The sequence below is a fragment of the Parasteatoda tepidariorum genome, chromosome 2 (assembly GCF_043381705.1).
Source record: "Parasteatoda tepidariorum isolate YZ-2023 chromosome 2, CAS_Ptep_4.0, whole genome shotgun sequence".
NCBI classification, from domain to species: domain Eukaryota; kingdom Metazoa; phylum Arthropoda; class Arachnida; order Araneae; family Theridiidae; genus Parasteatoda; species Parasteatoda tepidariorum.
In genome coordinates, this window is record NC_092205.1 from 22,374,121 (window position 1) to 22,397,886 (window position 23,766).

The window sequence follows — 23,766 nt, forward strand, 5'->3', positions numbered from 1 at the left end:
GAGAATCAAGCCAACGCCATTTTAAGATAGTAAACAAACATATCAAATGTTAGTTTTGATATCGATTTTTTTTTTAAACTAAAAATTTTATTTCAAAAATCAGATTCGTTGGTTGTGAACAGTTTTATGAAATAGGTGTATATTTAACTATACACATGAAGTCTTTGATATTAGACTTTCATTTAATAAAATAATGAGCAAAATATAATTTCATTTCGTTGAACCTAAGAGTATAGTAAATCTTAGTTTCGCAATGTAATCGTTAAGAAAACTAGGATGAAATAAACATTTCTAATTAAAAATAAACATTTGAGAACTTAAACAAGCGAATTGAAATTATTCAGATATAATTATTTTTAAAAAAATAGGTGCTTAACTAAAGCACTTAAAAAATCATGGAACTTTTTTTTCAAGTTATAACTTTTTACAACAGTTTTTTGATAATCCGAGGAATGTCCTTGAATGACACAGCAAAACATATTCAATAATTTCAAGGAAATAATTTTAATTCAGATAATTTGATGCTTATATTTGAAAAACGCCATTTTTTAAAATCACCCATTAAAGCTTTGATAGCCAATCACGGCACACGTGCATAGAAGATTCTTGACTGTGATACGCAAGGTCATATTAAAGAACAGAGGAGATAATGTTGTCATCTTCAAGAACTTAGTTAAAAACGTAATTAAAGTGGAAGTGATAAAATTTAAATTCAATTTAGAAAATTTGTACCAACAGGCAATTTTTCAAACCGTTCTATTGCGTTAGTAATTCTATTGTAGTAGTAATTCTATTGTAGATGACTTGGTAAATAAAATTACAAATTCAAGAGCCACATTAAATAAATACTGACTGCATAGTAATTTATATTTCAAATTATTCTTTTTTATTTGATACACACTTTCTTGAAGATAAACTACGGTCAATAATGACAAAAAGTGCACCAATCAAAGACCGTAAAATAGAAATAACGTCCTAAAGACTATCATGACCATAAAAATACATCTATACCCATACAATTATTCTATCAAAATATATGGTAGCTGGCTTTACAATTATGCTTGCGAAAGTTATTTCCAGTTCGGACTTTGACATTTTTCGAGATACATGCATTTTGTTTATCTAATCAGAGCTAACCATGATACGAGACATTGCATTGTAGTTTAATTTCTCTGCGTTGTTTCGGGACAACTATCGTGTTTATCTAATGAATTAACACCCTAAGAAAATTAATTTAGCAGCTACAGAATTATTGGGGGGGAATTAATTAGGCATTAACAGAGGCACTTACACAGGATATATCATAATTTTACTTGGCATTCTAGCATTATTCTAATTACTAACCTTTCATCGCAGAATAAATAAAACAACTACAGAATAAAAAATATTTTCCCGTGATAGGGATATTTTTCTCAGCTGAATTAGATCTTGAAACTTTTTACCTACAAACAGCAACTATCCCCACCTCCACAAATAAAATATGACAAACGGAAGTGAATGAGATAAAGTTTTGATTCTATTGAGCAAAATTGTCAACATTTAAAATATTAATGTCAATTAAAACAACAATTTCACAAACTTTTCACCTGTTTCTGTATTTTTTCATCTCAATAGTTCAATTTAAGGTATAATTCCCAGAAACTGAAGCCGAAAGATATACTTGATAACATAAAAACTTCGTTTGTTTTAAGAATATAAAGGTGGAAAAAGGTCAACGATCTCTGCGATAATCAAGTTTTGCTTTTTACTTTTAATTAGTTAAGATTTTTTTCGTTAACAACTTTAGGATTTCTGCTTCAAATCTCTTATGTTTTTCTTATCCATGTCTGGTGAGTCTAAAGAATGGATGCCCATTTTTGAGTGCTCAAAACAAATCGTCCCCCCCCCCTTCAAAATCTTCGAAGCAAATGTGAAAAGCATTATCAAGTCTAGCTCAATTCCCTTCCATGATTCGAAAGTTATCAAAAAAGTGAAACAATTGAAAAGTATTCAGAATTAAAAATTCACTTTTTTTTTCTTCTAATTGCTCACGTTGAAAAAAAATGTTCAAAATTATTTTTTTTAATGAATTCATCTATTGCTATATTACGAAATTAAATTTAAAGCTATTCTTAATGATTCAAATTATTAACTTCATATAAACTAATTAATGACTGGCCTTGTTTCAAACAATGCACTATTGTTAAGTATTACATTAGCAATAATTTCTAATGCAGTATTCTTTTTTTCTTTTTTTTTTTTTTTTTTTTTTTTTTTTTTTTTTTTTNTTTTTTTTTTTTTTTTTTTTGCTAAGTTAAAAATATTAAAGTAAAGATTTGTATAATCCATTTGCATTAATGTTCAACGGAATATATTTGCAATGTTCTACAGATAAATAATAAATTCACAATTTTTCACAGTTAAATAATAAACTTAAAATAATGTTTAATAATTAAATAATACATTTTCAGCAATATTTGATTGTTGAACATTAAACAATATTTTTTGTTGAATGTTGAACAATGATTATAGAACAATGCTTTTTAACTTATTTTTTCGCTTTTCCATGACTAAAATATACATTCAAAATATGAAAATACCAACTTATATTTTATTTACATAAAATATTGATTATAAGAACGTGACTTTTTTCCTTTCCGACTTTTATCAATGATACTTTTTTTTGCCGTGTCGTTATATAACACAAAAATCTCAACATTTTTCTTCTAAATGAAGGGGCTTTTCTAAAAGATCTTAATTTCTAAATCAATGAAAATCTTAATTTCTCTAATTCCCATTATTTCTACAGCTCTCAATTAAGCTAAAATGACTTCCAATCTGTTTTATGGAAGATGTAATTAAGTTGGGGAAGTGAATTAGAGAGACTTTTTCTAAGTGGGTAAATGAAAAGAAACTTCCATCCAACTTAGAGAATTTGCCCCGGAATATTAAGAAAATGAATAAAACTTAGATATCCGATTTGATGATGGCAGAAAGAATGCAAATTAAATTTAGTTAAAAATTAAATTCATATAATAATTAAAAACTTTTTTTTTCTTCGATAGCAATATTTTTCTTATAAAAGACTAAATAAAAAGAAAAGAACAATTAATGGAATTTAATACATAAAAACTAAAACAATATACTCGAAATCTGAAATTTAAAATACTTTTCAGATTCAGACATTAGAGATAATTGTAAATCTCATGAAGTTTTATAAACAGATATCGAAACTCTTAAGAACTCTTGTTTTTCTGAAAAATTGTAGTATTGATTTATCTACAGTTATTCAATTATTGTTTTCTTAAGTGCTTTGTCCCAAGTTAGTTATTTTAATTTTTAATTGAAATGCTTTTTGCATTTTGATCTTGTGTGCTTCATGGCAGAAAAGTCCCTTCCCAGTTTCGAATCCGGCATGGATGTAATCTCTCTTTCTCTAAGCCTGTCTGCCTGCCCGTCTGTCGGTCTGTCTGTCTGTCCGTCCGTCCATCTGTCTGTCCATCCGTCCATCTGTCTGTCCGACCGTCCATCTGTCTGTCCTATCTTTCTTAGATTGTCAGTGTGACTCGAATCCGCCTACATCGTGGTCACGAAAAAGAGATTAACAATACCGTTCGTTAAGTACCACGATGGCGTATAGTTGCCAACTGTGGTGAGTATTGGAACTAAATAAAAGAAAAGTTTTGATCCTGTGATATGTTTCAACTACTTCCGGCAACTACTAGAGATGCAAAAAAAATTCTTTTGAACGTTCAGATATAAAGTTAGAATTTCATCATAATGTACAAAATTCTGAGTTACAAACTTAATTCCAATCTATCACCAGTAATGTCAGTCAAAATTAGACAAACAAAACTTAACTCAAGTTAATCAAACTAATTTAATTTAAACCAATTTAATTTCAGTTAGTCAAATTTACTTTGGAAAATTGAGCTTAAGTTAATTAAAATAATTAAAGCAGGCTTAATTTCAATTACTCAAAATAACTTAAGTAAAATTAACATCAGTTGGTGAAAAAAAAAACTTAAGTAAAGCAAACTTCAGTTAAACAAACTAACTTAAAATAGCAAACTTGACGTCAGTTATCCAAGCTAACATAACTTAGGGTCCCCCTGGCCAAGTGGTATCGCCCACTAAACATTCTATAGCATGTAGGTATTGGTTGGATATATCTTCATGCTATCCTTCTCTTAATTTGTACTATCTGTTTTTCTACTTGACAAAGGCTTATAAGCCGTACTTATATAATTGAGTGTACGAGCTTGCATGCATGTGTACCAGTAAATAAGTAAACATAACTTTAAGCAAACTTAACTTCAGTTAATCAAATTAAATTTACTTTACAAAACAACTTCATTTAATCAAACAAACTTAAGCAAACTCTGTCCTTTCAAAATGTTTTTTTTTCATCCCATTCCTTAACCACATGGCTCTTTAGATGAGTATGTTTCTTTTTATTAACATCTTCTACATGATTTACCGAAATGTTTTCACATAATCGGAAGGCTCATTAAACTTTTGCTTACTGCTGGTACAACATGTGGACCTCATGTGATTGTACAGCATAGTACACCCTAAGAAAAGGGTTAAACTCTTCTTCGGAAAAACTAAATGAACGCTCTTTATTGAAATAAAATATATTTTACAAAACAAAGATGTATTCCATGGCTGCAGTTGCACTAACGGAAATTCTTAGTTGAACTATATGTCGTCTAAATTTGTTCTAACCTTATAGCGGTGCCTATTTATACCTTATTATCATTAATCGTTTTTATTACACATTACTGCGGTGTAAATAAGAAAATATTCAATTTTAACGTTTTATGAAGGTTAGAGCAAATTTGTTTGTTTAAGGTAAAAATTAATATTTTGCTGTATCCTTGAAATGTTTTTTTCTGAGAATAAACATAATTATAATTTTCATTTATCTCGTTTACATTCAAAGCCTTAAACTAAGACAATATTTCAAGTTTCGGACATATCTGTTATTTTTTAAAAAGTGTTTACGTCACTAAAAAGTAAGATTTTCAGTCATTTAGCTGCGATTTAAAACTGGATTAACATATTAAAAAACTACATATTTTGAGGGTATGGATGACGTTGACGAGGGGAACGGGGTTCATTTCCCCCTCAATAACTAAAAATGACTAAAAGTCCCCCTAAATGTTTCAGACAAATAAAGATAATTTTCATGAATCATTATCGATTTAAATTCTTCAAAGTTAGAAATAAGAGATTTAAAAAAAAGTTATCTTTTTTGAAGGTATTTAGCAGATTTAATACACTTTTTTTCTTAAGTGTAAAATTTAGCGAACTATTGCGGTTGTGTAATTTTAATTGCGTCTCCCTCAAAAATTGGACCCATGCAATGCCCATGATTGAAGAATAATAGTAAAGTGTGGACCAACAGTTTATAGGACTCACAAAATACCGTCTATCAAATGTCTACTAAAAAAATAAAACAATCACTCATTAATTTATCAATTCTTCTTAATGGCCATGTTATTCTTTTCAGTCGAATTCCACTAAAAGGTGACAATGTCACTATAATAAACTAGAAGCGTGATCCCCATTAAATATAAGTGAAATATTGTAAATTTTGGAAGAAAATATGATATGACAGAAAACTAATAAGAGAGTTTTCAAAAATAATCGTCTTAGTTTAAAATTTACCGATTAAATTCTCTTTATTTAATATAATTTGCTTGTAGTGTCTTAAAGCCTTCAAATTTGATTCTTGTAGTAACTATAACTGTAAACATTTTTTAAAGTTTATTTTTAAAATTTAGACAAATAACGATTAACACTTTCCTTAAATAATTCCAATCACACCATCAAGGTCAAAACAGAATCGAACTCCCCGCGGTGATATTTTACTCCATTTNCTTAAAGCCTTCAAATTTAATTCTTGTAGTAACTAAAACTATAAACATTTTTTAAAGTTTATTTTTAAAATTTAGACAAATAACGATTAACACTTTCTTTAAATAATTCCAATCACACCATCAAGGTCAAAACAGAATCGAACTCCCCGCGGTGATATTTTACTCCATTTAATTAATTTCTGTATTTTAATCGAACGGAACTTTCTAAAAATTTATTCCATTACGTTCTTGTAAAATAAGACAATACAAATCTATCCCCTCACCGCGGGAAGCAAAGTCTGTGTGGGTATAATTGATGCATTGTCTCCTTGAAAAGCCCTGTAAATTGTCTCCCGCGGTTCTACGAAAACGAATTTCCTTGAATTCTACTTCGAACAAATGGCGAGAGACTCATAGAATATCTTCCCCAACCACCCACGCGTAGTATCTCCCCCCACACGCGATTCCGATGTGTTAATTACTTCGATTATTCCCTGCAATTTCGAAATATTCGTCTAAGCCCATTCCCGTGTGGTCGGTCTTCTAGAGCAGTAGAACAATTTCTCAACTGTCCGTTGGCAACAGTAGCTTTGGCGCCGATTCGAGAAGAAAAGAATCTCGCAATCGCAATATCCGCTGGAATAATTAATTACATTGTTCTCTTGCTTCCCTTCTACAAAAGTACTTGTGAGAGTAGAGAACAACTTAATTTAGTGTTCTGTTGTTATTTTTATTCGAATCTTTTATTTCGCTCTCCAGTTTAACGCCCTCTGTGGTATTACAAAAGTGAAATTATTTTTACATTATAACAGAAGCTAGCGAGTTTTAGTTAGTGAGTCAATTATTTCAGTAGTTTGAGTTTCAGTTTTTATAAAGCGTTGTTAAGTAAACATTGCTGTTTTGGATTCGTGTTTCATTTATTTAAATCCAGTGAGAATATGCTGTTGATTATGTTTTATTTATTCAGTATTTCTTTCAGATATTAATTTGAACAGTGATAGAATTTAATAATTTCGCTGGGACCTAATGTTTTGATTTGCTAAATAAATAAGAAGAATTAATTTTTCGTGAAAAGAAAGGTGAATTTGCTAAAGCGTTAATTTGAAAAGACTTTTTATTAACTATATAACCTCAGTCCTAATAGTTGCATTAGAACGCTTCTTTAATAATTGTAACGTATAGTGTGAAATATAAAAATGCAATATTGTTTTATATTAAGCAGTGTACTTATGTGACATCGGAATTTTTAACAAAATTGCGCTATTCATGCACTAAAAAAACAAATCTAGTCAAAACTACCAGAATATGGTGAAATTTTCCGTGTTTCTGGCTCTATGGGAACACTAAAAAGATCGGCAATTTACAAGCGCTTTTGTAAAATTAACAATAAAATATGGTTTCATAATATGCGATTAAATATGGTACATACGGTAACATTTAGTGATTTTATCATGATACATTGGACCAACCATTTATTCGGTTAAATTTACTTTTCAGTTTAATATTCTTTACTAAAACTGTGGTAAAAAGAACTATAATTTTGAAAACCATAATTATACCGCTTAACCATTCCTATATGAATGAAAAAATTAACAAATAAATGGTTTAAATGTCGTATATTTTGGTTTTATTAACCAAAAATATAGTTTCTCTTACCTGAAATAACATTGCCATACAGTACGGAAATTTTGCCAGAATTTTTCTTCTCCGTGTGATTTTTAAACATTGTTTTTAATCAATTTGTACTTGAAACACATCTCGTTACTTTGACTTATTTCTTAATTTCTTGATCCGAAGTTTATTTCTAGAACTAAGCAGGCACCATGCTCACTTTTTTTTAACATAAAACAAACCACGCATACTGAAAATGTAATGAAATTTCAATGGTTGTGTCTCGACAAATTCAAGATTACGGACAATATTTAAAAAGTAATTATCTTAATTTAATCTTTTAGTTACTATGTAAAAAATAATAGTATTTTGTTTTTAACTATGTATTTTTTTAATATATCTATAATCCTATTAAAGACCAGCAAAGTAACAAGATCCGTATTTTTGAATAAACTTAATCAATGTATTTAAATTCTTAATAAAGACTTCATCTCAAGCGGAAGATAAAAAGAAATTATATATGACCTATTAATATTCAAAGAGCAATTCAGGGGGAAAATTAAAGAAAGTTCTTTTCTAAGCGAATTCTGTCCTCACTAGAGTTAAAACAGCCTCCGCTGGGGGTAGGCCAGGCGTATCGAAGTTTATGCAAAATCAAGACGACGTAATTTAATAATATTCTAGAATAAATGCATATTAATTAGTTAAGAGCATAAAGTAGGGTTATTAAATGTAGCGGGAACCGCGCCAAAGTGTAAACGCTGTGCTCCATTTTGGCGTGCAAGATTTATTGTGGATAGGAAATGTCGCAGGAGTGCGTAGATTTTGTTACAGAAAGATTTCGTTAGGAGTCATTTGGCAAGCCTATCGAATGAACTTGTGATATATTTAGGAACTAAGCTATAAAACATGAAAAGAATTTAAAATGATTTAAATTTGTTTTGTCAGAAGTTCGGTTTGCTGATAAAAATATGCTAAAAACAAACCGGAAACTGTTCATGGCTTAAAATTACGTAAGTAATAGGATAGAAATTACAGAAAAAAGAATAATTTTAGTTTAGTATGTGCTTATAAACTACATTATGCTCTTACATTTTTTTTTATAAAAAGTGGGAAAAAGTCAACAGCCTTTAAAACAGTTTTCATTAAATAAATATTTAAATTTTTTTTAAATTTTATTGTATAATGATATGTTAAATTCATTAATTTTTTTATAATAATTTTTTTTAAGTTCACGATTCAATAACAAGGGGAAAATAAAAATCCAAACATTGGAACAAGTGTTACTCAGGGTGATGACTTTTTTTCTCATTGTTGATCTGTATTGGATCTGGCAATAATCCAGGGGAAGCAATATAATATGAGCTCCCCTGATTTTATTACCCACGTCAAAATTTTTGATGGTTTTCCATTGATGGACCAACATAATCTTGATGGTAACCATCAATAATTCCATCATGAAGCAATATATTTTTGATAGTAAACAACGTAAGTAACCATCACCTTAATGTAGGAATTCGGAACCTAAATGTAGGAATCTACAATGTAGATTCCTACATTAATGCAAGAATTTACACCTAAATGTAGGAATTTACAATGGTTCAACATAGGAATATCTAATTGCTTTGATGGTTTGTTCATGTTGAAAAATCAAACATTTCCCTCATAGCTTTTTAAAAATTAAATATTGGAAGGTTTTTGAACCACCCTCACCCCAATGTAGGAGTTCGAACTGATTTTTGATGGGACAATGTAAAAAAAAATTGTTGATGATATATTCCTGAGAACGAACAAAAATTCCCATTAAACCATCCTGGAAATGTATAATTGAAACTATCAAGAACCATTACGAATCATCATAGATTGTTGGTCCGTGAGAATCAAACTTCTCTTGGTGGTCAACCATCATAGTATTAAAGTAGAATTTTCTATCATGGAATGATGGAAGTTTGCCGGCCTATCGCATAATGGAAAATGTTGGATTATGGTGACCATCATGAATGTCTTGATGAGACCATCCAAAATTTTGACTTGGGTATCTTCTGCTTATAAAATGATTTAAAGTATAATACATAAGTTACAATTCATGACATCTATGCAGAACTTTGTTGGAAATAACTGAAAGAAAGAAGCAATCATTTTCCATAACTAAAAAACGTACTTACTTCTTTTTATTCTGTTATAAATGCATCTTTCATAGCTTGACTGAACAGTCACTTTAAATGCTCTCTTGTGAATTGATTTATCAATAAGATGCTGTTCGAATGTGATAACCTTATACCATAATTTATAATCCTAAAAGATTGTTCTGCCATCTCTGCTTCTATATTTTAGACGCTTTGACGAATTCACATTTGACTAATTCCCATTTGACTAACCATAATAGTTAAAACAAAGCAAAAATTCTCTTGCACCAAAAAAAAACTGAATTTACAGACAGACCAACCATTTATTNACTAAGATTCATTATTAAGTGAGTAAAGGATGAAATCAGTTTCAAAATAATAAACTCTTCCTTATTATCTACTTTTGTGATGTTGAACATAGATCAAATTTTCATATTTTCAATGACTCATTTCAAGTTATATCTTTTTTTTAAACGTGCATTGTGTTCGATGTCCATTTTTTCAAACGAGTAGATCTAGCGGTTTTCTTCAACACGCCTTTTAAGCTTTATCCATTTTTTTAAAACGTGTATTTTCAACTAGATAAAACTCTTTACACGGGCTTTTCATGCTGTAGCCATTTTCTTAAATACACATTTTGAGCAAGGTCATTTTCTATTCAAATATGCATTAAATTATTAGATCAAGTTATATAAATTATTTTAAACTTGCATTTATCATACAAGCATTTCAAACTATATCTGTCTTCTTTATCACGTCTTTTTTTTGTGCTCCTTCCATTTTTTTTCAAATGTGTATTTTAAATTATATATACTTTCTAAAACAAGCATTTCTTTTTCAGCTATATCTATTTCCTATAAATACACATTTTGAGCCATGTTTATTTTTTCAAACACCCTTTTCAAGTTGTGAAATTATTTTAAACAGGTATATTCATTTTTTTCAAACAAAATTATCAAGATATATTTATTTATTTAACGCGCATTTTGAGTTATATCCATTTTTTTCAGACGCGTATTTTGAACTAATATTTTTAAACGCTCATTTTCAGCTTTCTCCATTTTCTTAAATACACATTTTGAGCAGCGTCATTTTCGTCTTGAACGCGCATTTTAAGTTACATCTTTTTCTTAAACATGCATTTTGAACGAGCATTTCAAGATATGTCCGTTTTCTTTAACACCCCTTTTAAATTACGTAAAAAAAATTACACTGACGAAATTATTTAGGTTATCCAAGATAAAATTTAAAAAACTTCAAATAAACCTCAGTTAGGTTATAAGACAAGTCTCAGTTCAGACACTCATTTGTTTTAAGTTAAATTCGAAACAATTGTTAACACCTCTCCAAGATTCAAACTTCGCTAAGAGATGGAGACATAATTAAATTAAAAAAACTGTCAGAAATAGAAGTAAATAAAGACTTTAATGCGGAATTTCAACAACAAAGATCTCGAGTCTCCTAAAAAGCATTTAATATTCTTTGTAAAATAAACTTTTCTTGGATTATGAAAGACAGTTTGGGTACGTTCTTTAAAATATTTAAAGTAAATTAGGACAGAAACGACCAGACCTCTTCAAACCAAAAAGCAATTAAGGTTTTATTTTCTTAGAATTAAAATGTAATTAATTTTCTTTCCTAATTTTATTCGCATGTTGGAGGAATTTTGAAAGGGAAAGAAAAAAAAGACTGTTTAAATTTTTGCTCTCATTAATTAAAAGGGCACTTCAATGTTCTCGGTTTGAAGAAAAGAAATTTTGAGTTTGCTTTTTTTCACATAAAAGAGAATAAAATATTCCCGTTTGACTGACTTTGAAGCAATGTCAGGTTTTAGTTTTTAGAGAGTGGAAATAACTCAACAGAACTTAAACTTAAAGAAATTTTTCGACTATGATACAATGAAATAAAAGCTCAATTGAATTAAGTCATTTGTTAACTTTCTAAATAATTTCTATAATAAAATCTAAAAAAACGAATCGACTGTAAATGCATCAAACAATTCTTGTTGTGAAAACAATTCCATAATCCAAACAGATTCTATAACTCTTACACAATTTTCTTTTGATTTCTTAAAATCATCCTAACAAGTCAAATCTAACAATCAGTAAAATCTATTTTTACTTGTCATTAACAACATGCATAGGACTAGCATAATTTCCATTAACATCATGCATATAACTAATGCAATTTCCGTTAACAGCATTCATATGCCTAATGCAGTAATAATTAACGGCACGTACATGACTAATGCAGTAATGATAAACGGCACGTACATGACTAATGCAGTTTTTGTTAACAGCATGTATATAACTAACGAAATTTCCGTTAATTGAACTGTAACCAACATAAAAGAACATATTATAACCAACATAGCACAAGATATAACCAACGACGTTTCCGTTAATGGCATGTAAATAAGTAAAGTAGTTTTCCTTTAGCAACAGTATTTAACTAATGAACTTTCCTTTAACAGCAAATTGTATGTAAGTTAGTTTCTGTTAACATACAGGTAACTAATGTAGTTTCTATAACAACATATTATTACTAAAGTAGTTTCTTATAATGGTACAATAAAATTAATGTTCAATAAAAATCTGTTAAGTAACCTGATAACTTTCTTATGTTAAAAATCAAAAACGAATGCAATTAGCCAATTTCAATTACAAAATTTAAAAAAAGAAAAATACGAATGCATTGAAAATTATAAAACGCTTTCATAATCTAGTGAGATTACACCTATAATTTTCTTCCGATTTTGTAACATAATCCAAAGACTAACAACAAGTTACAATTAGTATAGCTTTCATTAACATCATGTATATGAATAAGTTAATTTCTGTTAACAGCGTGTACATGACTAATGTAGTTTCCGTTAACAGCGTGTAAATATCTAATGAAGCTTCCGTTAACAACATACATATGACTAATGCAGTTTCCGTTAGTATTAGGAGGAAAACTAATCGAGTTTCCTTATACAGCATATTATAATTTCTGTTTACAGAATGTATTTAAGTAAAGTAGTTTTCTTTGAGAGTAGTGCTACTGAAATTTGCTTTAACAGAAAAACTTAAGTTTCTGTATACTCCATGAAGATAACTACTGTAGTTTCCATTAATTACTTGTATATCATTAATGTTGTATTTTTATGATTAAGATTAATATTTTATAAAAACTTGAGAAAGAGGAGCAAATTGGTCACAGTTTTTGGCTATGAACATAAGGCTAGTTTTTTATAGTTACCTAAGCTTATTTTTCAAAGCGGGTGTTAATTAAACATTGAATTTTGCTAATTAAATCTTTTATATTAATCCCCTACATTTGTTACACAAATTACCCACAATAATAAACCACAATTAATAGCCCTGAATTAATAACCCACTTTTATTACATAATTTAAAAATAATTCCAGCAAAAAAAGTATTCAAGAAAAGTTTAAATTAAGAATTGAATTAAAATTATAAACCAATATCAATTTCCTTTCCTGTGGGGAAAAAAGGCTATTATTTCTTGAAAAGTGAAAAATATTTGAGAAAAAAATTTAAATTTCGCTTAAAAATTTGGTTAAAATCTTAAATTTTTTTAAAAAATTTGGTTAAAATCTTGAAATTATTAAATCTTAAAATGTAAATTATTAAAGTTAAATCCCATGTAATTTAAAATCTAAATGAAACACTTTAGTTAAAGGAAGAATTAATTTTAAGAATTAAATAAATTTTTAAGAGCTACATGAAATGGACGATAGAAACATTGGAACTGATATTCAGCGTTTAAAAACTGGATTGTATACATTAAGGAACGCATTGTTTATTAATAAATATTTTTACATTAAACCCTTAAAATCAAAACTATTGCTCAAAATTTTTTACTAATTAAATATTTCTTCATTATCTTTTTTTTATTAATTTCGCATTGAAAAAATTATTAAAAAATTTCTTACTAGTATATAATAAAAAATATGTTACATCATTTTGAAATAAAATTAGAAATGTTTCCTATTTATTTGAATACAAACAAATTAATTACGATTTTTAAAAAAATCATTCTCGCCTTATGCTATTTATTTTTCTTTGCAATAAAATTAAAAACCCATTTACGCTTTTCTTATTTGGCAATAGGAAAACTATAAATTATAAAAGGCTTCAAAATTAAATTTAGTTCTAAACAATGTAAGAGTGGGAAAAAAAGCATGAATTGCTTAAATTAATCAAATGATTTGGTTTGTACGCAAAATGTAAAAGGCAGTTGCAATTAAATTCTTCTTTATTTTGTGTCGCATTCAAAGAAAAATACCAATTCTTTGGCCTAGGGAATGACTCTGTTTAAATGTTTATTTTAAATTAATTCATTATTGAAAATGCGAATGTAAACAGCAATTACTTTATGTTTGACGTAAAAATATTAATTTCATAAATATTTTCAATTACTCAAGATAATTATTTAGTTTCATAATGGAAGAATTAATCATTGAAATATAACTGTTTATTTGAGTGTTGAGTAAATAAAAGTTTATTTTGGTTTGTTCTATATTTTACAGCAACATTCCTAGAAAGAATGTTAATAAAAAAACAGATTATTTTTAAGAGAACATTATACTAAGGGAGAAGCTCTTTATTCACTGTTAGAATTTTCACTCTTAATAACGGTAAAACAACCAGCAGTAGTCTGTCAATTCAATAAACGGTAAAGAACAGTTTTTTTTACTTTTACAGTTCTGCAACCGTTGCCAAAAAACCATGTTATGGTTTTATACTTAGGTTTGTTAATATAGTTTTTTAACCATTTATAAATAGCATGGTTTTAAAACCGGAAAACATAACTGTACAATAGGAGGTGGACATTGCCGCTCGGCTGTGGTTGAGTTGTGTTTTGTCAAATTAACCTTGGAATGTGGTTTAATTAGTTTATCTGATTATTTCCTCCATCGTAAGAGATGGGAAATACTAGGCTTAAACAGCTTCATGGTGCTGCGATCTGTGGTTTCATAAGAATATAGTATTCTAGCAGTACAGGGTCACAAATTAGAGACTGTAGGATATTGTAAATTCTTCAAGTGATGAAGGGAATGGTGGAAATATTGTGGTGTAAACTCTGGACAATGGGGACCATAAACCCCGTTCTGTCGGTCATGAGGTTGAAGCATTAGGTGAAAGTAATAAATAAACGGTTTTTCTCCAGTTAGCAGTTTGAATACCATCTCTTTTATGGTTGTTTGACTCTTTTGTTTTAATACGGTAAAATAACAATTAAATAAATTTTCATTTAATTAATTTTTCCGAGAAATTTCTAATAGTGTGGCAAATTCTCTTTCAACTGCATTAAAATTTAAAATATTAATCATAGGGAAAAAATGAATTGGAATAAACCTAGTCTAAATAATGAAGTTTGAAATTCTGTACTTTTTTGTACTAAATATCAAATTTTAGGAATATCTTGGCAAAATTGTTATGGAGAGGAAAAGTAATCGGGCCAAAATTTGTCATTTCATTTTCGACTTGAACTGAATGAACTACAAGCAAATCTTTTTTTGCAGACTTGGAAGGAGAAAAGAATCGATTTCTTCAGACTATTAGCTAAAGAAAGATTTCCAAATCTGCGAAACTTTGGCCAAAAATTCAAGTCAATGTTACTACTGGTAGTAGAGTGTATTCTCATCAATAAAATTTGTCAAGAATCACCATAGAAACCGCCTTACAAATTTTTCTCTACTCCATATCTTGAGAACAACAGAACTTGAGGTAAACATTCATTCTCTAGTGGCTGCAGGAAACAGACTTCAATTCTCTCACTGAACATTTTGAGTGCTAGTATGTAGGTTTCTAACGCCTTCTGTTTAAGGTTTTATGACTTGGCAGTTTAATATCTGTGCACTTCGTACGAGCGCTTTAAAATTATTTTAACCAGATTGTTTTTTAATATTCAATTTAACATTTTAAAATATCTACTTCTTATTTAATTTTAAATTCAATACTTTTTGCTTTGTATAACTTGTTGAAAATTTGACGATAATGCTCAAAATACCCCCAGACACAAAAGAGTTCTGCGTAGAATTTTTATTAACAAGATTTTTCGAAGCTCTTCCGCTAAGGAAAATAAAAAAAAAGCAACAGTTTAAGTAAAAAAGCTGTAAACTTAAATTGTATTTGTCATCTTGTTGTAAAAAATTATCTGGGCTTTATAACGGGTAAATAACTAAAATGTTTTAAAGGTTATTAAACTTTTTTTTTTAAATCGCCAATTTGGCGACATTTTTTTCACGTAAATAAAAATTATCAAAATCACTGCCTTATTCTCATTTTTCGTACATTTTTATGAGCCCAAATAATGCAGCATTGGATAATGCAAGTTTATATAATGCAAGTTATAATGCCCAAATAATGCAAGTTTCTAAATATTAAAAAATTAGACCACAACCGCTTTTCATTTTCTCAAAAATGTGGTTTTTCACCATATTGACGTTTTTTGTCATTTCCAGAATAAGCATAGAGGGCGCTGGCTAAAGATAGGCTAAAAACTTGGCCTAACGGTCATGAATAGCTGTTGCAAACTCACATCAGTTATGAAAATAGAATATTATTCGCAAAAAAAAGCATCATGCAACCACGAAGCCTAGGAAAAACAGCCTTAAGTTGCACCCCGCCAGTAAACTAGTGTTTTAAATGGCGGCTCCCGGACACATGCAAGTTGAAAACCCCTGATATAAAACTAACAATAGTGTACAAAAACTTTCTTAATAGCTAAAAATTCAGAATATATTATTTACTTGCTTTTATACGCTAATAGATGGCATAAACATTCAATAATTCAAATGGTGTTTCCTTAAAACGTCATTTGAATTATGCTCAATCACTTTTTCGAATATGCTTATAAATTATCGAATTATGCTTATGTTTTTCATACTCAATCACTCTATTATTTCTAACCGTTTCATACATTTTACTTAAATGCTTATTACCTATATTTAACTTTTTGTTAACGTGACTAAATACCCCAATATCAGGATTTACTAGATATTGAGGCTAAATAGTCCATTTTCACTCCTGTATCAAATAGAGGCTCAGAGATGCAGAGTTTTAGAATTTAATTTCCATCGATTTTTTAAACCCTGTTCACTCCCAAACAAATCGATTAAGCTTGGGACCATATCATCGGTACCTTGTAACATAATGTGAAGTACATTTGATGCAACTTAATATAAGTTGAACCGTTCTTTCCATTCAAGTTGAACCATAGTATCATACAAGCGAATTTAGGAAGTTTAGGAACGTGGTTCAACTTAGAATCATAGAAAAGTTGCTTAACATTAGCGTTCGAAAGACCTAATTTTTCCATACGATTTGCAAAGCATTTTTTCTCAACTGAATCTTAATTTTTCTGAATTTTAATAATTTATTGAACACAAAAAAAGTTGTCTGAGTATATTGGAAGACAATAAATTGTATCAGGTCTAATCTGATCACGATAATACAAAAGTGATTTCACAATATTCTCCATGACACTAACCTTTTCTAATTTCATTAAATGAAATTAGCTATGAACTAACCTTTTCTTGAGAAAATCCAATAAGCACTATCTGTCGCCAATAATCTATTCTTTAGTCCCCAACTATTTCGAATTTCTTCCTTCTAACGTGTTGCGACAGGCACTAATGGAAATCTACCTCCACCCTTTCTTTAGAACAATACTTACCCTCACGAAATGCATTTAGAACTTTTGACGTGACAGCAAAGAAAGAATGAAATTATTGCAATTACTTCCAGAAGTGTTTTGGAACTCCTCCGAAAAATGTTCCACGCCTGCAGAATTAGCAAACTAAAGAGCAAAAATTAGTTTCTGCACCTGAGAGTTCCCTTACAATGAATGTAATTAAGAAATTTAGTTTGAAAGAATGATTGATTTCCGTTTAAATTAACGTTCTTTGTCTGTGTGCAACGTTGCAAAAGATAACTGGAATTTACCCTCTCCGTTGCTGTCTTTGCACACTTATTGTCAACANTAGAAGCAGAAATGATAAAGTTCGGAGATATGTAAAGATACAACGTAAAATCATTGGAATATCGAATATTAGAACACAAATGATAAAGTTCAGAGATATGTAAAGATGCAACGTAAAATCATTGGAATATCGAATATTTGAACACAAATGAAAAAGTTCAGAGAAATGCAAAGATACAACGTAAAATCCTTGGAATATCGAATATTTGAACACAAATGATAAATATCAGAGATATGTAAAGATACAAGGTAAAATCATTGAAATATCGAATATTAGAACACAAATGATAAAGTTCAGAGATTTATAAAGATACAACGTAAAATCATTGGAATATCGGATGTTAGAACACAAAAGATAAAGTTCAGAAATATGTAAAGATAACAACGTAAAATCATTGGAATATCGAATATTAGAACACAAATGATACAGTTCAGAGATATGTAAAGATGCAACGTAAAATCGTTGGAATATAGACTAAGAACGCAAATGATAAATATCGGAGATATACAAAGATGAAACGTAAAATCATTGGAATATAGACTATTAGAACACAAGTGATGAATATGAGAGATATACAAAGATGCAACGTAAAATCATTGGAATATCGACTATTAGAACGCCAATTATAAAGTTCGGAGATATGTAAAGATGCAACGTAAAATCATTGGAATATCGAATATTAGAACACAAATGATAAAGTTCAGAGATTTATAAAGATACAACGTAAAATCATTGGAATATCGGATGTTAGAACACAAAAGATAAAGTTCAGAGATATGTAAAGAAAACAACGTAAAATCATTGGAATATCGAATATTAGAACACAAATGATACAGTTCAGAGATATGTAAAGATGCAACGTAAAATCGTTGGAATATAGACTATTAGAACACAAATGATAAATATCAGAGATATACAAAGATGCAACGTAAAATCATTGGAATATAGACTATTAGAACACAAGTGATGAATATCAGAGATATACAAAGATACAACGTAAAATCATTGGAATATCGAATATTAGAACACCAATTATAAAGTTCGGAGATATGTAAAGATGCAACGTAAAATCATTGGAGTATCGAATATTAGAAGCAGAAATGATAAAGTTCAGAGATATATAAAGATACAACGTAAAATCATTGGAATATCAGATATTAGAGCACAAATGATAAGGTTCAGAGATATATAAAGATACAACGTAAAATCATTGGAATATAGAATATTAGAAGCAGAAATGATAAAGTTCAGAGATATGAAAAGATACAACGTAAAATTATTGGAATATAGAATATTAGAATCACAAATGATAATGTTCAGAGATATGTTTCGTGAACAAAGATATGTTTCGATTTAACACATAATTATTAACGAAAAATAATTTTTAAAGTCAACTATTTTAATGCAGAAATTGTAAGCCGTTTTTAAAAAGAGTAATTAATAAAAGAATAACACATGGTATCCTCTAAACCATAATACCTAATACAACCTGAATGAGTTGTATTAGGTATTAAGATACCTAGTTGATTTGGATGAGTTGTATACAACTTAAGGCGCAAAGATCAATCGTCAAATTATTTCAAAATAGATATTATAAATCATTTTCAGAAAGAGTAGTTAATAAAACTTAACTGCTTCCCGCTAAACCGCAATATCTAATACAATTTGAATGGGGATAAGGTACAATTTAACCTATTTTTTTAATTGTAGCAAATTCTAAAAATTAAGTTAAATAGTCAAACTTTCTAAAATCATATTTTATTAGCTCATATTAATCATATTATTTATAATCATATTAAATATTATTATCTCATATTAATCATTTATTAAATCATATTCATTTGCGACTCGACAGATTTAACGAGCATCAGTCACTTTACTACACGGGGAGTCTTCGGCCGGCGGGGTTCGAACCCACGAACTCTTGGACATGAGCCCAATGCCCTATCGACCAGGCAATCCCGGCCTTCAAACACATTTGCTCTGTGGAGCTATGTATTCAATTAAGCTCACTANGCAAAGTTCAATCGTCAAATTATTTCAAAATAGATATTATAAATCATTTTCAGAAAGAGTAGTTAATAAAACTTAACTGCTTCCCGCTAAACCGCAATATCTAATACAATTTTAATGGGGATAAGGTACAATTTAACCTATTCTTATAACTGAAGTAAATTTTAAAAATTAAGTTCAATAGCCAAACTGTTTCAAAACAATATTATAAGCCATTTTTAGAAAGAATAATTAATAAAAATTAACTTATTTACAATTTATTGGTGGTACACTTTAACCTATTTTTTTAATCGTAGCAAATTCTAAAAATTAAGATCAATACTCAAACTTTCTGAAATCATATTTTATTAGCTATTTTTAGAAAGAGCAATTTATAAAAATTAACTGATTTCCGCTAAACCATAACATCTAATACAACTTGAAAGGGGATATGGTACAATTCAACCCATCATTATAAGTGCAGCAAATTTCTGAAATTAAATGCAAAAGCCAAAGTGTTTCAAAACAGATATTATGAGCCGTTTTTAGAAGGAGTAATTTATAAAAATTAACTGATTTCCGCCCCACTATAATATTTAATACAACTTGTAGGGGGATGTGGTATAATTTAACCTATCATTAGGACTATAGCAAATTGCAAAAATTAAGTTCAATAGTCAAACTGTTTCAAAACTATCATATAATAAGCCATTTTTAGAAAGAGTAATTAATAAAAATTAACTGATTTCCGCTGAGCCTGATACAACCTGATCGAGGACATGGAACAACATAACCCTTTATTATGGTTGTAGCAAATTTATATGAGATTATAATCCATAGTGCCAATTTGTGGTTCAACCTAGAAATAAATTTCTGAAAGTGCTTGAAAAAAATTTAAAGTTGAAGTGTATAAAAAAAAAATTTAAACGAATTTAAATAGTTTTTTTTTTATTAACTAAAATTCAATGTTGTTGACGTATGCCTGTTTAGGCAGATGGGGTGCGATTGTTCTTGTTTTCCAGTGGCGCCATCTATGGCCAAGAATTCGATTTCTGCCACACCATACGTCGTACCCGTTTATAGGTCGGATCCATTCATTCATCCACAGATCGTAATTTTGAACTGAATCAGAGAACGATCGATCTTCAATCCAGTACCGCCAGAGGTATTGATTTGTTATGGGAACATGGAGGACTTTTGCGACTCGACAGATTTAACGTGCATCAGTCACTTTACTACACGGGGAGTCAGGCGGGGTTCGAACCCACGAACTCTCGGACCCAGCGCCCTACCGACCAGGCGATCCCTTCCCCAACTAAAATTCAATGACGGTAACTAATATTTTAAATTATCTGTGACAAAACATAAAATTCATTATCAAAAATTAACTTTTCCAATGCAAAAATTTTAAGCCATTTTTAAAAAGAGTAATTACAAATTATTTCAAATTTCATTTAGATGAAGATAAAAAAAAAACTATTTTACTACCTCAGTACACTTAATTATCAAAGCATTATTGTTTTCAACCAAACAATAGAACAAAGTAACGTGATTTTTCCAAGGAGAGAGAAAACTCTAAATTAAGACGGTGCTTTCCGTGACCATTATTTTTCTAAAGGGAAGGGGGTGGTCTAAAAGATTCGATAAAGGAGACAGAAACTGTTTCTCTTTCCAGGATCGATGGGTGTATGTGTTGGCGGAATTCTAGACAACAAAGGATTGAAAAGACCATGGGAAAGGGTGGAAATATGATCATTAATTGCTTTTTCTCCTTTTTGACAGTTGCAAGATGAATGAGAAGACAGAGTTGATGATGTCTTTTCCGGTGTGTAAAGATTCCCACAGAAGGTCCGTTATGATTAAAGTTACAGTTTCGCTGTTATATCTTCAGCTGCTCGGGATAAAACTTCGAATTCTCGTCTGACGCGATAACTGCGAGTCGAAGTTTCGCAAAAGTTGTTGTTAGTTAACGCATCATCTTTTTGGTTCATGCAACTAGTTTATATTCTCTGCGGAGATTGAAAATTGGAAACGTTCGCTGCTAATGAACAGATTAGTAATTAAAATATGCGCAAACTGTGAATCACACTTTACTATCATTGGGAAGATTACTTTTGTTAAGAGTGAAAGAGTAACCCACTTACATTCTTAAATAATAAAAAAATCTGATAAAAAAAATTTTAAAATAAGCAAAAAATTAAAAAAAGTCAAATTTTAGAAAGTACTGAAGCATATTGAAAATAAAAACATGGTTAAAATTACAGCGTTCCTCTCTGTATGGGAACACCAAAAAGCTCGGTAATTGTTTACCAAAGAGCTTTGTTAATGATTTTGATAAAACTAACAATTGAATATGGTTTTATAGCCTGTGATAGGTAAATTAGATAAAATTTGGTAAATTTATCATGATACATTTAGAACAAGGCATAAAAGCCATTTATTTAATTAAATTTACTTTCAGTTTTGGTAATAAGAAACATAATTTAAGAAAATCAGAATCCCAATAAACCGTAATCATATGAACTGAAAAATCACCAAATGAATGATTTAAAGGCCACATATTTCGGTTTTATTAATCAGAAGTATTTTTTTAACAAGAAATGTTACTACCATGCAGTGCTTTAATTTTACCTGAATTTTTTCCTCCTTGCAGCATGAGCCCAAAATTTGTCATCAAATAAATTTATGAAAAGATTATTGAGGACTGTCCCGGTGGTCTAGGGGTATGATTCTCGCTTTTGGTGCGAGAGGTCCTGGGTTCAAATCTCAGCCGAGCCAGCAAAAGTTTGAGCCATGATGGCTCAGGGGATAGATTGTTCGTCTTCTTATGAGGTGAACCGGGTTCGAATCCCAACAATGGCTGGTCGATGCAAATTCAGCATCCGGCTCGCATCGGCCACAGTGCTGGCGCAAAATATCCTTAGTGGTAGACGGATCATGGGTAAGAGTCCCCTTCCCGTCGGGATAACTGTGGGAGGTTTTCATGACTTTTCGCTCCATGTAACGCTAATGCGGCGGGTTAGTTCCATCAATCTCTATGAAAACGAGAAGATTTGAGACATTCGTCGAAAAATTATGTATTGCAGTTTGAAACATTTTGAGTAATTTTTTAATAGGTTATTCATTAAAATTTGCATGAATCATTATTGACGCTGGAGTATAATAGGGAACTTTTAAGAAGTAACAAGTAAAAGAGCGAGTAATTCAAATTAAAGTAGCGAGTTTAAAGTAAAAGGAACAGTTTTTCAAAAAGCAACGAGTAAAATATCCAAAAACAGTTTAGTTTGTATTCTCTATAAATACGAGAAGATTTGAGACATTCGTTGAAAAATTATGTATTGCAGTTTGAGATATTTTGAGAAATTTTTTAATAAGTTATTCATTAAAATTTGCAGGAATCATGATTGTCACTGAAGAATGATAGGGAACTTTTCGAAGTAACAAGTAAAAGAACGAGTAATTCAAATTAAAGTAACGAGTTTAAAATAAAAGGAACAGTTTTTCAAAAAGTAACGAGTAAAATATCCAAAAACAGTTTAGCTTGTATTCTCTATAAAAAACGAGAAGATTTGAGACATTCGTTGAAAAATTATGTATTGCAGTTTGAGATATTTTCGGAAATTTTTGAAAAAAATTTATAATTAAAGTAAAGTAGTAATTAAGATTAATCAGGAATGACAACGCTATGCAATGTTATTTTCACAGCTATTAAACGTTCAAAGGTTAAATTTTCCGTTTTGTGATTGGATCTTGGTTTATTTACATATATGTATTTGATAATTTTCAAATCACCAGTTAAAAAAGGGAGCCCCGATTGTAAACTATTACCCATTTAAAAAGATGAAGATTAAATCTGATTTCTTTTTTTATTTATCATACGGCCGAAACAATAATATTTAATGAAAACCTTTTACTCTATTGAATCCAAATGCTAAAATTCAGGAAAAATAGACTTTTATTCATACAAATATGGTAAAATTATTAATAAAACAATAGCTTGATATATTTTGTTATGTCTATACAAATGGCAATTTTGATAAATAAACGCAGTTCTTAAAATAAACGATATTTTGGAAATCAATATCTTTTAAATAGTTTTTAAATTTCCTATCTTTAATGATAAACATAGGAAATTTCGATAAGCCTCGTTATTTTCGATAAAACGAAGACATAACAACAGAAATTTAGGTAAGCAAATTAT

The 23,766-nt window shown here is 29.4% G+C and overlaps 1 non-coding gene across 1 annotated transcript; it reads left to right on the forward strand.

Annotated features, from left to right (window-relative positions):
* Nucleotides 1-22,271: 22,271 nt before the first annotated feature.
* TRNAQ-UUG (transfer RNA glutamine (anticodon UUG)) lies at nt 22,272-22,343 on the forward strand. The gene has a single exon. It is a non-coding gene; the product is annotated as a tRNA-Gln (tRNA).
* The last annotated feature ends 1,423 nt before the right edge of the window (nt 22,344-23,766 follow it).